Raw genomic sequence first — 15,654 nt, 5'->3', positions numbered from 1 at the left:
TGCTTGGTAACGTGTGAATTCCATTCATAGAGTTATAGTTTTCTACTCATAGAGTATTGCGGAACCCTGTTTGTAGAAAACGCTACAGGGGCCATTGGAGAGTATATGGACGGTTATAGTGAAAGAGGAAATATCCTCAGGTAAAAACTGGAAAGATTCTTTCTGTGAAACTGCTATGTGATAGATATTTCTATTCATCACACATAGAGAAAATTTTCTTTATATTATGCAGTTTTGAAACTGCGTCATGGACAGATTCGCGAAGGGACATTTCGGAGCACATTCAGACATATGGTGTAAAAGCAGATATCATCAGACAAAAAGTGGAGAGAAGCTTTTGGAGAACTGCTTTGTGGTGAGTGCATTTCACCGAGGGAGTTATACCTCTTTCTTCATAAGGCAGTGATAGAACGATGTTCTTCTGAAAGTGAAAAAGTGATATTTTCCATCGCGTTGAAAACTATTGCGAAATGTGCCATATCCTCAAATAAAACCCAGAAAGAAGCATTCCAAGACAATGCTCTCTAACGTGTGCATTCATTTCAGAGCGTTAAAGCTTACACTACAGTGCCCAGTTTCGAAGCTCTGTCTTTGAAGAATCTTTGAGGTGTTCTTAAGAGGCGCCCATGGGCTTGTGGTTAGTAAGGAAACTGCAGAGAAGATTTTGGAGCAGCTGCTTTGTGATGTGTGTATTCACCTCATAGCGTTACATCATTCTTTGGATTGACGAGTTTGAAATCAATGTTTCTGTGGAACCTGCAAAGAATATTTGGGAATGCTCTTAAGAATATGTTGAAAAAGAAATATCCTCCGATAAAAACCAGAAGCAAACATTCTGTGAAACCACTCCAGGTCATATCAAATCCACCCGCACATGTAAGCTTTGTTTTTCATTGAGCAGTATCCTAACACTGTTTTACATGAGTCAGCTAAGGGATAATCAGGAGCGCTTTGAGGCTAATGGTGAAAACGGAAATATCTTCAGTTATATACTCCAGAGGAGATTGATGTAGAAATTCTTTGTGTCTGTGCATTACAGACACAGAGTTGAACTTCTCTTCTCATAGGGGTTTATGGAATCTCACTGAGAGAAATAGCTACCAGGGACATTCTGGAGTATATTTACTGCTATGGTGGAAAAGGAAATATCCTCAGACAAAACCTGGAAAGAAACTTTCTGTGAAACTGCTTTGTGACAGATATGTCTATTCATTTCACATAGATGAAACTGCCTTTCTTTTACACAGTTTTTAAACTGCATCATGGACGGATGGGCGAAGGGATATTCGGGAGCACATTCAGGCTGGTGGGGAAATAGGAGATATCTTCAGATAACAATTGGAGAGAAACTTTCTGAGAAACTCATTTGTGATGTCTGCATTCCACTCACGGAATTTTACGTTTTCTCACAAGGCAATGTTTGAACACTGTTCCTGTAAAAGTTAAAAAGAGATATTTTGCAGCGTATTGAAGGCTATGGCAAAAATTGAAATATCCGCCTATAAAACCCAGAAAAAAGCGTTCCAAGAAACTGCTCTCTGATGTGTACAACCATTTCAGAGTGTTAAAGCTGACACTAAGTCATCCAGTTTGGAAACTATGTCTTTGTAGTAATTGTGAAGGGATATTAGGTGACACCCTGAGGCTTCTGTTGAGAAAGAAACGTCTTCCGATAAAAACTGGAGAGAAACTTTCAGAGCAACTGCTTTGTGATGTGTGTATTCATTTCCTAGGGTTAAATCGTTCTTTGGATTGATCAGTTTTAAATCACTGTTTCTGTGATACCTGAGAAAGGACATTTGGGAACACTCTTTATAGTATGCTGAAGAAGAAACACCACCCGATAAACTCCAGAAGGAGACTGCCTGTGAAACTTCTCTAAGTCGCTTGATTTCCACTCGAACAGTTAAGCTTCTGTTTTCATTGAGCAGTACTCTAACAATATTTTAGGTTAATCAGCTAAGGGAGAGTCGGGAGCCATTTGAGGCTTCCAGTGAAAACGGAAATATCTTTATATAGATCCTGAGGAAGATTTTTGAGGAGGGGCCTTGTGACGTGTGCATTGTACTCACAGAGATAAGCTTTTTTTCTCATAGGGAAATGGGAAATCCCACTTGGAGAAAAAGCAACCAGGGGATATTCAGGTGTATATGAAAGACTATGGTGAAAAAGGAACTATCCTCAGACAGACACTGGAAAGAAGCTTTCTGTGAAACTGCTTTGTGATAGATATATCTATTATTTTCACATGGATAAAGCTTTCTTTCCATTACGCAGTTTTGAAAGTGTGCCATGGACGGATTCCTTATGGGACGCTCGCCAGGACATTCAGGCATACAGTGAAAAGGGAGTTACCTTCAGATAAAAACTGGAGAGAAGGTGTCTGAGAATGTGCTTTGAGATGTGTGCATTCCACTCAGTGTTCTATACCTCTTTTCTCATAAGGCAGTGTTTGAACACTGTTCCTGTAAAACTGAAACTGTGATATTTTACGCACATTGAAGATTGTGGCGTAAAGTGAAATATCCTGACATAAAACCCAGAAAGAGGTATTCCAAAAAACTGCGCTCTGACGTGTGCATTCATTTCAGAGAGTTAAAATTTACCATACGTTGTCCCGTTTGGAAGCTCTGTCTTTGTGGAATCTGTGAAGGGATAATAAGTGGTTCCCCTGAGCTTGTGGTGACAAAGGAAACATCTTCTGATGAAAACTGCAGAGAAGTTTTTAGAGCAACTGCTTTGTGATGTGTGTAAACATCTCATAGAGGTAAATCATTCTTTGGACTGAGCAGTTTGGTATCTCTGTTTCTGTGGAACCTGAGCAGAGACATGTCGGAACACTCTCAAGGTTATATGTAATAGAAACACCTTCCAATAAAAAAGAGAAGGAAACACTCTGTGATACTGTTCTAAGTCACATGTATACAACTATCACAGTTAAGCTCCTGTTTACATTGAGCAGTATTCTAACACTCTTTTAGGTGATTCAGCTAAGGAATATTCGGGAGCGCTTTGAGGCTTACGGTGAAAACAAAAATATTTTCAGACCGATACTGGAGAGAAGATATCTGAGGAGCTGCTTGGTAACGTTATAGTTTTCTTCTCATAGAGTATTGCGGAACCCCATTTGGAGAAAATGCTACCAGGGGACATTTTACAGTATATCAACGGCTATGGTGAAAGAGGAAATATACTCAGAAAAATACTGGAAAGAAGATTTCTGTGAAACTGCAATGTGATAGATATGTCTATTCATCTCACATAGAGAAAATTTACTTTATATTATGCAGTTTTGAAACTGCATCATGGATATATTTGTGAAGTGACATATGGGAGCATATTCAGGTGTACGGTGTAAAAGGAGCTATCGTCAGACAAAAACTGAGAGAAGCTTTCTGAGAAACTGCTTTTTCATGTGAGCATTCTACTGAGGGATTTATCCCTCTTTCATCATAAGGCAGTGTTTGAACAAGGTTCTTCTGGAAGTGAAAAAGTGATATTTTGTGACGTGTTGAAAACTATCACGAAAAGTGAAATATCCTGAAATAAAACCCAGAAAGAAACGTTCCAAGACAATGCTCTCTAACGTGTGCATTCATTTCAGAGAGTTAAAGCTTACACTACATTGCCCAGTTTTAAAGCACTGTCTTTGAGGAATCTTTGATGTGTTATTAAGAGGTGCCCCTGGGCTTGTGGTGAGTTTGGAAATGACTTCCGATAAAAAATGGAGAGAAGCTTGCAGACCAACTATTTGTGATGTGTGCACTTATCTCGTAGAGTTACATCAGTCCTTTGGTTGAGCAGTTTGAAATCACTGTTTCTGTGGGACCTGAGAAAGAACATTTGGGAATGCCACCAGGAATATGTGGGAAAAGAAATATCCTCCGATATAAACCAGAAGGAAATCTTCTGTGAAAATGCTCCAGGTTGTATCAAGTCCACTCGCACAGTTAAGCTTCCATTTTCATTGAGCAGTATCCTAACACTATTTTACCTGAGTCAGCGAGGGGATAATCAGGAGCTCATTGAGGCTAAGGGTGAGAATGGAAATATCTTCAGATAGATACTTGAGACGAGATTGCTGAAGAAATGCTTTGTGACGTATACATTTCCCACACAGAGTTAAACCTCTCTTCTCCTAGGGTTTTATGGAATCCCACTGTTAGTAATAGCTACCGGGGACCTTCAAGAGTATGTTTACTGCTATAGTGGAAAAGGAAATATCCTCAGACAAAAACTGGAAAGAAGCATTCTGTGAAACTGCTTTGTGACAGATATGTCTATGCGTCTCATATGGATGAACTGTTTTTCCATTACAAAATTTTCAAACTGCATCATGGAGGGATTCGTGAAAGGACATTCTGGAGCACATAGAGGGTGTTGGAGAAATAGGAGATATCTTCAGATAACAATTGGAGAAAAACTTCCCAAGAAATTTCTTTGTGATGTCTGCATTCTACTCAGGGAGATATACCTCTTTTCTCACAAGGCAGTGTTTGAACACTGTTCCTGTAAAATTGCAAAAGGGATACTTTGCAGCATATTGAAGAATCTGGCAAAAATTGAAATATCCACAAATAAAACCCAGAAAAAAGCGTTCCAGGAAACTGATCTCTGACATGTACATACATTTCAGAGTGTTAAGTTTCACTAAGTCACCCGGTTTGGAAACTCTGTCTTTGAGGAAATTGTGAAGGGATACTAAGTGACACCCAGAGGGTTGTGGTGAGAAAGGAAACGTCTTCTGATTAAAATTGGAGAGAAGCTATCAGAGCAACTGCTTTGTGATGTGTGTATTCATCTCATAGATTTAAATCGTTCTTTGGATTGAGCAGTTTTAAATCGCTGTTTCTGTGATACCTCAGAAAGGAAATTTGGGAACGCTCTCAGTAATATGCTGAAAAAGAAATACCATCCGATAAACGACAGAAGGAAACTGTCTGTGAAACTTCTCTAAGTTGCTCGAATTTCAGTTGCACAGTTAAGCAACTGTTTTCATTGAGCAGTATTCTAACAATGTTTTAGGTTAATCAGCTAAGGGATACTCGGGAGCGATTTGAGATTACCGGTGAAAACGGAAATATCTTTAGAGAGATACTGGAGGAAGATTTCTGAGGAGCGGCCTTGTGACGTGTGCATTCTACTCACAGAGATATGCTTTTCTTCTCTTAAAGGAATGGGAAACCCCATTTGGAGATATTGCGACCAGGGGACCTTTGGCAATATATGAAAGGCTATGGTGAAAAAGGAACTATCCTGAGGGAAAAACTGGAAAGATGCTTTCTGTGAAACTGCTTTGTGATAGATATGTCTATTCGTTTCACATCTATAAAATTTTCTTTCTATTACACAGTTTTGAGACTGCGTCATGGACGAATTCGCGGAGCGACATTCCGCAGGACATTTGACGTACGGTGAAATGGGAGTTATCTTCAGATACAAACTGGAGAAAAGCTGTCTGAGAAAGTGCTTTGAGATGTGTGCATTCTACTCAGGGATTTATACCTCTTTTCTCATAAGGCAGTGTTTGAACACTGTTCCTGTTAAACTGAAAAAGTGCCATTTTGCAGCACATTGAAGACTATGGCGAAATGTGAAATATCCTGAAATAATACCCAGAAAGAAAGATTCCAGGAAACTGCACTCTGACGTGTGCACTCATTTCAGAGAGTTAAACTTTACACTTCGTTGCCCCGTTTGGAGGCTCTGTCTTTGAAGAATCTGTGACGGGATATTAAGTGGTGTCCGGACACTTGTGGTGAGAAAGGAAACACCTTCCGATGAAAATTGGACAGAACCTTTTGGAGTAACTGCTTTGTAAAGTGTGTACGCATCCCATGGAATTAAATCATTCTTTGGATTTAGCAGTTTGAACTCACTGTTTCTTTGGAACCTGAGAAAGGCCATTTGGGGATGCTCCCAAGAATATGCTGAAAAAGAAATACCCTCCATTAAAAAACAAAAGAAACTCCTCTCTGACGTGTGTATTCGTTTCAGAGACTTAAAGTATATACCTCTTTTCTCATAAGGCACTTTTTGAACACTGTTCCTGTAAAACTGAAAAAGGGATATTTTGCAGCGAATTGAAGAATTTGGTGAAAGGTGAAATATCCTGAATTAAAATCAGGAAGGAAGCTCTCTAAGAAACTCCTCTCTGACGTGTTTATTCGTTTCAGAGATTAAAAGCTTACACTACGTTGCCCAGTTTATAAGCTGTCTTTGAGGAATTTGTGAAAGGATATTAAGTGGTTCCCCTGGGCTGGTCATGAAAATGGAAACGTCTTCTGATGAAAAATGCAGAGAATCTTTCAGAGAAACTGCGTTGTGATGTGTGTAAAAATCTCATAGAGGTAAATCATTCTTTGGATTGAGCATTTTGATATCTCTGTTTCTGTGGAACCTCAGCAAGGACATTTGGGAATGCTCTCAAGAATATGTGAAAAAGAAATTCTCTCCAATAAAAAAGAGAAGTGATATTGCTCTAAATCACATGAATTCCACTCGCACTGTTCAGCTTTTGTTTTCATAGAGCAATATTCTAACACTCTTTTAGGTGAGTCAGCTAAGTGATACTTGGGAGCACTTTCAGGCCTACGGTGAAAATGAAAATATCTTCAGACCGATAATGGAGAGAAGATATCTGAGGAGATGCTTTGTGACGTGTGAATTTCACTCATAGAGTTATAGTTTTCTTCTCAGAGAATATTGCGGAATCCCTGTTGGAGAAAACGCTACCAGGGAACATTTGAGAGTATATGGACTGCTATGGTGAAAAAGAAATTATACTCAGAAAAAAAATGGAAGGAAGCTTTCTGAGAATTTGCTATGTGATAGATATGTCTATTCCTCTCACACAGAGAACATTTTCTTTATATTCCCTAGTTTTGATACTGCATCATGGACAGATTCGTGAAGTGCCATTTGAGACATACCTCTTTTCTCACAAGGCAGTTTTTGAACACTGTTCCTGTAAAGGTGAAAAAGAGATATTTTGCCGCATATTGAAGACTATGTCAAAAATTGAAATATCCGGAGAAAAAAACTAGAAAAAAGCATTCAACGAAACTGCTCTCTGACGTGTACATTCTTTCAGAGTGTTAAAGCTTACACTAAGTCGCCCAGTTTGGAAACTCTGTCTTTGAGGAAATTGTGAAGGGATATTAAGTGACACCCGGAGACTTGTGGTGAGAAAGGAAATGACATCCGATGAAAACTGGACAGAACCTTTCGGAGTAACTGCTTTGAAATCTGTGCACGCATCTCACAGAATTAAATCATTCTTTGGATTGAGCAGTTTGAACTCACTGTTTCTGTGGAAACTGAGAAAGGACATTTTGGAACTCTGTTAAGAATATGCTGAAAAAGAAATGCCCTCCGATAAAAAATAGAAGAAAACTTTCTTTGAAACTGCTCTTTTTCATGTGAAGTCCACTCGCACAGTTAAGCTTCTGTTTTCATTGAGCAGTATTCTAACACTGTTTCTGTTTTGTCTGTGAAGTGATATGCTGGAGCTCTCTGAGGCTTTCAGTGAAAAAGGAAACAACTTCAGATACATACCGGAGAGAAGACTTCTGAGGAGCTGCTTTGTGACATGTGCATTCCACTCACAGGGTTATACTTCTTTTCTCCAAGAAGGTTGGAGAATCCTGTTTGGAGAAAAAGCTACAAGGGGACGTTCGAGAATATGTGGACTGCTATGGTGAAAAGGAAATATCATCAGACAAAAACTGGAAAGGCTATTTCTTTGAAACTACGTTGTGGTATATATGTCTACTCACCTCCCATAGAAAAAACTTTTTTTGTATTACGCACTTTTGAAACTGTGTAATGGATGGAAATGTGAAGGCACATTAGGGAGCACATTCAGGTCTGTGGGGAAATAGGAGATATCTTCACATAAAATCTGGAGAGAAGCTTTCTGAGAAACTGCTTTGTGCTGTGCGCATTGCACTCTGGGAATTATACCTCTTTTCTCATAAGACACTTTTTGAACACTGTTCCTGTAAAACTCAGAAAGGGATACTTTGCAGCCAATTGAAGACTTTGACAAAATGTGAAATATCCTGAATGAAAACCTGGAAAGAAGCATTCTGTGAAACTCATCTCTGACGTGTGTATTCATTTTACAGAGTGAAAGCTTACACTACATTGCACAGTTTGGAAGCTGTCTTTAAAAAATTTGTGAAAGGATATTAAGTGTTTCCCCTGGGCTTGTGGTGAGAATGGAAACATCTTCTGATGAATACTGCAGAGAAGCTTTCAGAGCAACTGCTTTCTGATGTGTGTAATCATCTCATAGAGTTAAATCATTCTTTGGATTGAGCATTTTGATATCTGTGTTTCTGTGGAACCTGAACAAGGACATTTGGGAACGCTCTCAAGAATATGTGAAAAAGAAACACCCTCCAATGGAAAAGGAGAAGGAAACACTCTGTGATACTGCTCTAGGTAATGTGAATTCCACTTTCACAATTAAGCTTCTGTTTTCATTGAGCTGTATTCTACCATTGTTTTATGTGAGTCAGCTAAGGGATACTCAAGAGCATTTTGAGGCTTACGGTGAAAAAGAGAATATTTCAGACAGATACTGGAGAGAAGATGTCTGAGGAGCTGCTTTGTGACGTGTGAATTCCACTCTTAGTGTTATAGTTTTCTTCTCATAGAGTATTGTGGAATCCCATTTGGAGGAAACGCTACAGGGGACTTTGAAGAGTATATGTACGGCTGTATTGATAGAGTATATATACTTAGAAAAAACCTGGAAGGAAGCTTTCTGTGAAACGGCTATGTGATAGATGTGTCAATTCATTTCACATAGAAATAATTTTCGTCATATTACGCAGTTTTGACACTGCGTCATGGACAGATTCGCGAAGGGACATTTGGGAGAACATTAAGATGTATGGTGTAAAAGGAGATATTGTCAGACAAAAACTGGAGAGAAGCTTTCTGAGAAACTACTTTGTGGTGTGTGCATTGCGCTGAGGGAGTTATACCTCTTTCATGATAAGACAGTGTTTGAACAAGGTTCTTCTGAAAGTGAAAATGTGATATTTTGCAACACGTTGAAAAATATCATGAAAAGTGAAATATCTTGAAATAAAACCCAGAAAGAAGCATTCCAAGAAAATCCTTTCTAAAGTGTGCGTTCATTTCAGAGAGTTAAAGGTTACACTACATTGTCCAGTTTGGAAGCTCTGTCTTTGAGGAGTCTTTGAGGTGTTATTAACAGGTGCCCCTGGGCTTGTGGTGAGTAAGGAAACGACTTCCGATGCAAACTGCAGAGAAGCATTCAGAGCAGCTGCTTTCTGATGTGTGTATTCATCTTGTAGCATTACATCATTCTTTGGATTGAGCAGTTTGAAATCACTGTTTCCATGGAACCTTAGAAAGAACATTGGGAACGCTCTAAGAATATGCTAAAAAAGAAATATCCTCCAATAAAAGCCAGTAGGAAACATTCTGTGAAACCGCTCTGGGTCATATCAAGTCCACTCGCAGAGTAAAGCTTCCGTTTTCATTTAGCAGTATCCTAACACTGTTTTTTTTTAGTCTGTGAAGTGATATGCTGGAGCGCACTGAGGCTTTCGGTGAAAAGGGAAACATCTTCAGATAGATACCAGAGAGAAGATTTCCGAGGAGGTCTTTTGTGATATGTGCATTCCACTGAAAGGTTTATACTCTTTTTCTCCTAGAAGACTGGGGAATCCTGTTTGGAGAAAAAGCTACAAGAGGACATTCAGGAATATAGGGACTGCTATGGTGAAAAAGGAAATATCCTCAGACATAAACTGGAAAGAAGCTTTCTGTGAAACTGTGTTGTGGTAGATATGCATTTTCCCCTCCCATAGATAAAACTATTTTCTATTACACAGTTTTCAAACTGTGAAAGGGACGGAAACGTGAAGGCACATTAGGGAGACATTCAGGCCTGTGGGGAATTAGGAGATATCTTCACATAAAACCTGCAGAGAAGCTTTCTGAGAAAATTCTTTGTGATGTGTGCATTCAACTCAGGGACTTATACCTCTTTTCTCATTAGGCAATTTTGAACAATGTTTCTGTAAAACTGAAGAAGGGATATTTTGCAGCGAATTGAAGACTTTGGCAAAATGTGAAATATCCTGAAATAAAACCAGGAAAGGAGCGTTCTAAGAAACTCCTCTCTGACGTATGCATTCATTTCAGAGAGATAAAGCTTACACTACGTTGCCCAGTTTGGAAGCTCTGTCTTTAAGAAAATTGTGAAGTGATATTAAGTGGTTCACCTGGGCTTGAGGTGAGAAAGGAAACGTCTTCCGATGAAAACTGCAGAGAAGATTTCAGAGCAACTGCTTTGTGTAGTGTGTAATCATCTCATGGACTTAAATCATTCTTTGGATTGAGCATTTTGATATCTCTGCTTCTGTGGAACCTGAGCAAGGACCTTTGGGAATGCTCTCAAAAATATGTGAAAAAGAAACACCCTCCAATAAAACAGAGGAGGAAACACTCTGTGATACTGCTCTAAATCACGTTAATTCCACTCGCACAGTTAAGCTTCTGTTTTCTTTGAGCAGTATTCTAACACTCTATAGGTGAGTCAACTAAGGGATACTCAGGAGCATTTTGAGGCTTACGGTGAATACAAAAATATCTTCAGACAGATACTGGAGAGAAGATATCTGAGGAGCTACTTCATGATGTGTGAATTCCACTCATAGAATTTTAGTTTTCCTCTCATAGATTATTGCAGAATCCCGTTTTGAAAAAAACGCTACAGGGGACATTCGAGAATATATGGACGGCTATGGTGAAGAAGGAAATATACTCAGAAAAAAACCTGAAAGAAGTTCTCTGTGAAACTGCTATGTGATAGATATGTCTGTTCATCTCACATGGAGATAATTTTCTGCATATTACGCAGTTTTGAACCTGCGTCATGAAGAGATTCGCGAAGGGACATTTGGGAGGACATTCAGGCGTACAGTGTAAAAGGAGATATCCTCGGACAAAAACTGGAGAGAAGCTTTTTGAGAAATGCTTTGTGGTGTGTGCATTCCAATGAGGAAATTGTACCTCTTTCATCATAAAGCAGTGTTTGTACAAGGTTCTTCTGAAAGTGAAAAAGTGATATTTTGCAGCACATTGAAAACTGTCGCAAAAAGTGAAGTATCCTGAAATAAAAACCAGAAAGAAGCGTTCCAAGAAAATTTTCTCCAACGTGTGCATTCATTTCAGAGAGTTTAACTTTACACTACATTGCCCACTTTTGAAAATCTGTCTTTGAGGAATCTTTGAGGTGTTATTAAGAGGCGCCCCTTGGCTTGTGGTGAGTAAGGAAACGACTTCCGATGAAAACTGGAGAGAAGCTTGCGGAGCAACTGCTTTGTGATGTGTGCATTCAACTCTTAAAGTTACATCGTTCTTTGGGTTGAGCAGTTTGAAATCACTGTTTCTGTGGAACCCGAGAAAGAACATTTGGTAACGCTCTTAAGAATATGCTGAAAAAGGAATGTCCTCTGATAGAAACCAGAAGGAAACGTTCTGTGAAACCGCATTGGGTCATATCAAGTCCATTCGCACAGTTAAGCTTCCATTTTCATTGAGCATTATCCTAACATTTTTTTTTTTTTTTCTGTGAGGTGATATGCTGGTGTGCACTGAGGCTTTCGGTGAGAAAAGACATATCTTCAGATAGATACCAGAGAGAAGATTTCCGAGGAGCTCTTTGGTGACTTGTACATTCCACTCACAGGTTTATACGTTTTTTCTCCTAGAAGATTGCGGAATCCGTTTGGAGAAAAAGCTACAAGGGGACATTTGGGAATAGAGGGAATGCTATGGTGAAAAAGGAAATATCATCAGACAAAAACTGGAAAGAAGCTTTATGTGAAACTGGGTGGTGGTAGATATGTCTTTTCACCTCCCATAGATAAAACTTTTTCTATTACGTACTTTTCAAACTGCTTAATGTATGGAAATGCAAAGGGAAGTTAGGGAGACATTCAGGCCTGTGGGGAATTAGGAGATAGCTTCACATAAAAACTTCAGAGGAGCTTTCTGAGAAACTTCCTTGTGATGTGTGCATTCCACTCAGGCACTTATACCTATATTCTCATTAGGCACTTTTTGAACAAGTTTCTGTAAAGCTGAAAAAGGGATATTTCGCAGTGAAGTGAAGACTTTGACAAAATGTGAAATATCCTGAAATAAAACCAGGAAAGGAGTGTCCTATGAAACTCCTCCTGACGTGTGCATTCATTTCAGAGAGACAAAGCTTACACTAAGTTTCCCAGTTTGGAAGTTCAGTCTTTGAGGAATTTGCGAAGGGATATTAGGTGGTTCCCCTAGGCTTGAGGTGAGAAAGGAAACATCTTCCGATGGAACTGCAGTGAATTTTTCAGAGCAACTGCGTTGTGATGTGTGTAATCATCTCATAGAGTTAAATCATTCTTTGGATTGAGCATTTTGATATCTCTGCTTCTGTGGAAACTGAGCAAGGACATTTGGGAATGCTCTCAAAAATATGTGAAAAAGAAACACACTCCAATAAAAAGAGAAGGAAACACTCTGTGATACTGCTCTAAATCACGTGCATTCCACTCGCACAGCTAAGCTTCTGTTTTCATTGAGCAGTATCCTAACACTCTATAGGTGAGTCAGCTAAGCGATACTCGAGAGCGCATTGAGACTTTTGGTGAAAACGAAAATATCTTCAGACAGATACTGGAGAGAAGATATCTGAGGAGCTGCTTTGTGAAGTGTGAATTCCACGCATAGAGTTATAGTTTACTTCTCATAGAGTATTGGGGTATCCCCTTTGGAGAAACGCTACAGGGGACATTCGTGGGTATATGGACGGCTATGGTGAAAAAGGAAATATACTCAGAAAAACCTGGAAAGAAGTTTTCTGTGAAACTGCAATGTGATAGATATTGTCTATTCATCTTACATGGAGAAAATTTTCTGTATATTACGTAGTTTTGAAACTGCATCATGAAGAGATTTGTGAAGGGACATTTGGGAGCACATTCTGGCGTATGGTGTAAAAGGAGATATCATCAGACAAAAACTGGAGAGAAGCTTTCTGAGAAACCGCTTTGTGTAGTGTGCATTCCACTGAGGAAGTTATACCTCTTTCATCATAAGGTAGTTTTTGAACAAGGTTCTTCTGAAAGTGAAAAAGTGATACTTTGCAGCGCATTGAAAACTATCGTGAAAAGTGAAATATCCTGAAATAAAACCCAGAAAGAAGCGTTCCAAGAAAATTCTCTCAAACGTGTGCATTCATTTCAGAGAGTTAAAGTTTACATTACATTGCCCACTTTTGAAAATTTGTCTTTCGGCAATCTTTGAGGTGTTATTAAGAGGCGCCCCTGGACTTGTGGTGAGTTAAGAAACGACTTCCAATGAAAACTGGAGAGAAGCTTTTGGAGCAATGGCTTTGTGATGTGTTTATTCATCTCGTAACATTACATCATTCTTTGGATTGAGTAGTTTGAAATCACTGTTTCTGTGGAACCTGAGAAAGAACATTTGGGAATGCTCCTAAGAATATGTTGAAAAAAATATCCTCCAATAGAAACCAGAAGGAAACATTCTGTGAAACAGATCCAGGTCATATCAAGTCCACTTGCACAGTTAACATTCCGTTTTCATTGAGCAGTATGCTAACTTTGTTTTACGTGGGTCAGGTAAGTGATAATCGGGAGCCCTTTGAGGCTAACGGTGAGCAACGACATTTGGGAACGCTCTCAAGAATATGTGAAAAAGAAACATCTTCCAATAAAAAAGAGAAGGAAACTGTCTCTGATACTGCTCCAGGTCACGTGAATTCCACTTGCACAGTTAAGCTTCTGTTTTCATTGAGCAGTATTCCAACACTCTTTTAGTTGAGTCAGTGAGGGGATACACGGGAGCGCTTTGAGGCTTGCATTGAAAATGAAAATATCTTCAGACAGACACTGTAGAGAAGATATCTGAGGAGCTGTTTTCTGACCTGTGAATTATACTCATAGAATTATACTTTTTTTCATTGAGTATTGTGGAATCCTGTTTGAAGAAAATGTTGCAGGGGACATGCGAGAGTGTATGGATGGCTATGCTGTAAAAGGAAATGTACTCAGAAAAATACTGGAAAGAAGCTTTCTGTGAAACTGCTATGTGATAGATATGTCTATTCATCTCACATAGAGAAAATTTTCTGTATATTACGCAGTTTTGAAACTGCGTCATGGACAGATTTGTGAAGCGATATTTGGGAGCACATTCAATCATACGGCATAAAAGGAGATATTGTCAGATAAAAACTTGAGAGAAGCTTTCTGAGAAACTGCTTTGTGGTGTGTGCAATCCACTGAGGGGGTTATACCTCTTTCATCAAAAGGCAGTGTTTGAACAAGGTTCTTCTGGAAGTGAAAAAGTCATACATTGCAATGCGTTGAAAACTATTGCGAAAAGTGAAATATCCTGAAATGACACCCAAAAAGAAGCGTTTAAATAAAATACTCTCTAATGTGTGCATTCATTTCACAGAGTTAAAGCTTAGACTACATGACCCAGTTTGGAGGCTCTGTCTTTGAGGAATCTTTGAGGTGTTATTAAGAGGCGCCCCTGGGATTGTGGTGAGTAAGGAAACGATTTCTGATGAAAACTGTAGAGAAGTTTTTGGAGAAGCTGCTTTGTGATGTGTGATTCAACTCGTAGCGTTACATCATTTTTTTGGATTGAGCAGTTTTGAAATTCAATGTTTCTGTGGAAACTGAGAAAGAACATTTGGGAATGCTCCTAAGAATATGGTGAAGAAGGAATATCCTCCTAGAAAAATCAGAAGGAAACATTCTGTGAATCTGCTCCAGGTCGTATCAAGTCCACTCGCACAGTTAAGCTCCCGTTTATATTGAGCAGTATACTAACATTGCTTTCCGTGTGTCAGCTAAGGGATAATCGGGAGCACTTGAGGCTTGAAGTGAAAACGGAAATATCTTCAGATAGATACTCGAGAGGAGATTGATGAAGAAATGTTTGTAATGTATGCATTTCCCTCACAGATTTAAACTTCTCTTCTCATAGGGGTTTATGGAATCCCATTGGGAGAAATAGCTCCCGGGGACATTCAGGAGAATATTTACTGCTGTGGTGGAAAAGGAAATATCGTCAGACAAAAACTGGAAAGAAATTTTCTGTGAAACTGCTTTGTGACTGATATGTCTATGAATCTCACACAGATGAAACTGTCTTTCTATAACACAGTTTTGAAACTCCATCATGGACGTATTCCTGAAGGGACTTTCGGGAGCACATACAGGCTGGTGGGGAAGTAGGAGATATATTCAGATAGCAATTGGAGAGAAAGTTTCTGAGAAACTCCTTTGTGATGTCTGCATTCCACTCAGGAAGTTATACCTCTTTTCTCACAAGGCAGTATATGAACACTGTTCCTGTCAAAGTGAAAACAGATATTTTGCAGTGTATTGTAGACTATGGCGAAAATTGAAATATCCGAAAATAAAACCCAGAAAAAAGCATTCCAAGAAACTGCTCTCTGACGAGTACATTCATTTCAGAGTGACAAAGCTTGTGCCAAGTCACCCAGCTTGGAAAATCTGTCTTTGAGGAAATTGTGATGGGATATTAAGTGACACCCAGAGGCTTGTGGTCAGAAAGGAAACG

The sequence above is a fragment of the Piliocolobus tephrosceles genome, unplaced genomic scaffold (genome assembly GCF_002776525.5).
Source record: "Piliocolobus tephrosceles isolate RC106 unplaced genomic scaffold, ASM277652v3 unscaffolded_1160, whole genome shotgun sequence".
Lineage (NCBI taxonomy): Eukaryota > Metazoa > Chordata > Mammalia > Primates > Cercopithecidae > Piliocolobus > Piliocolobus tephrosceles.
Note: the sequence above shows the minus strand (reverse complement) of the source record.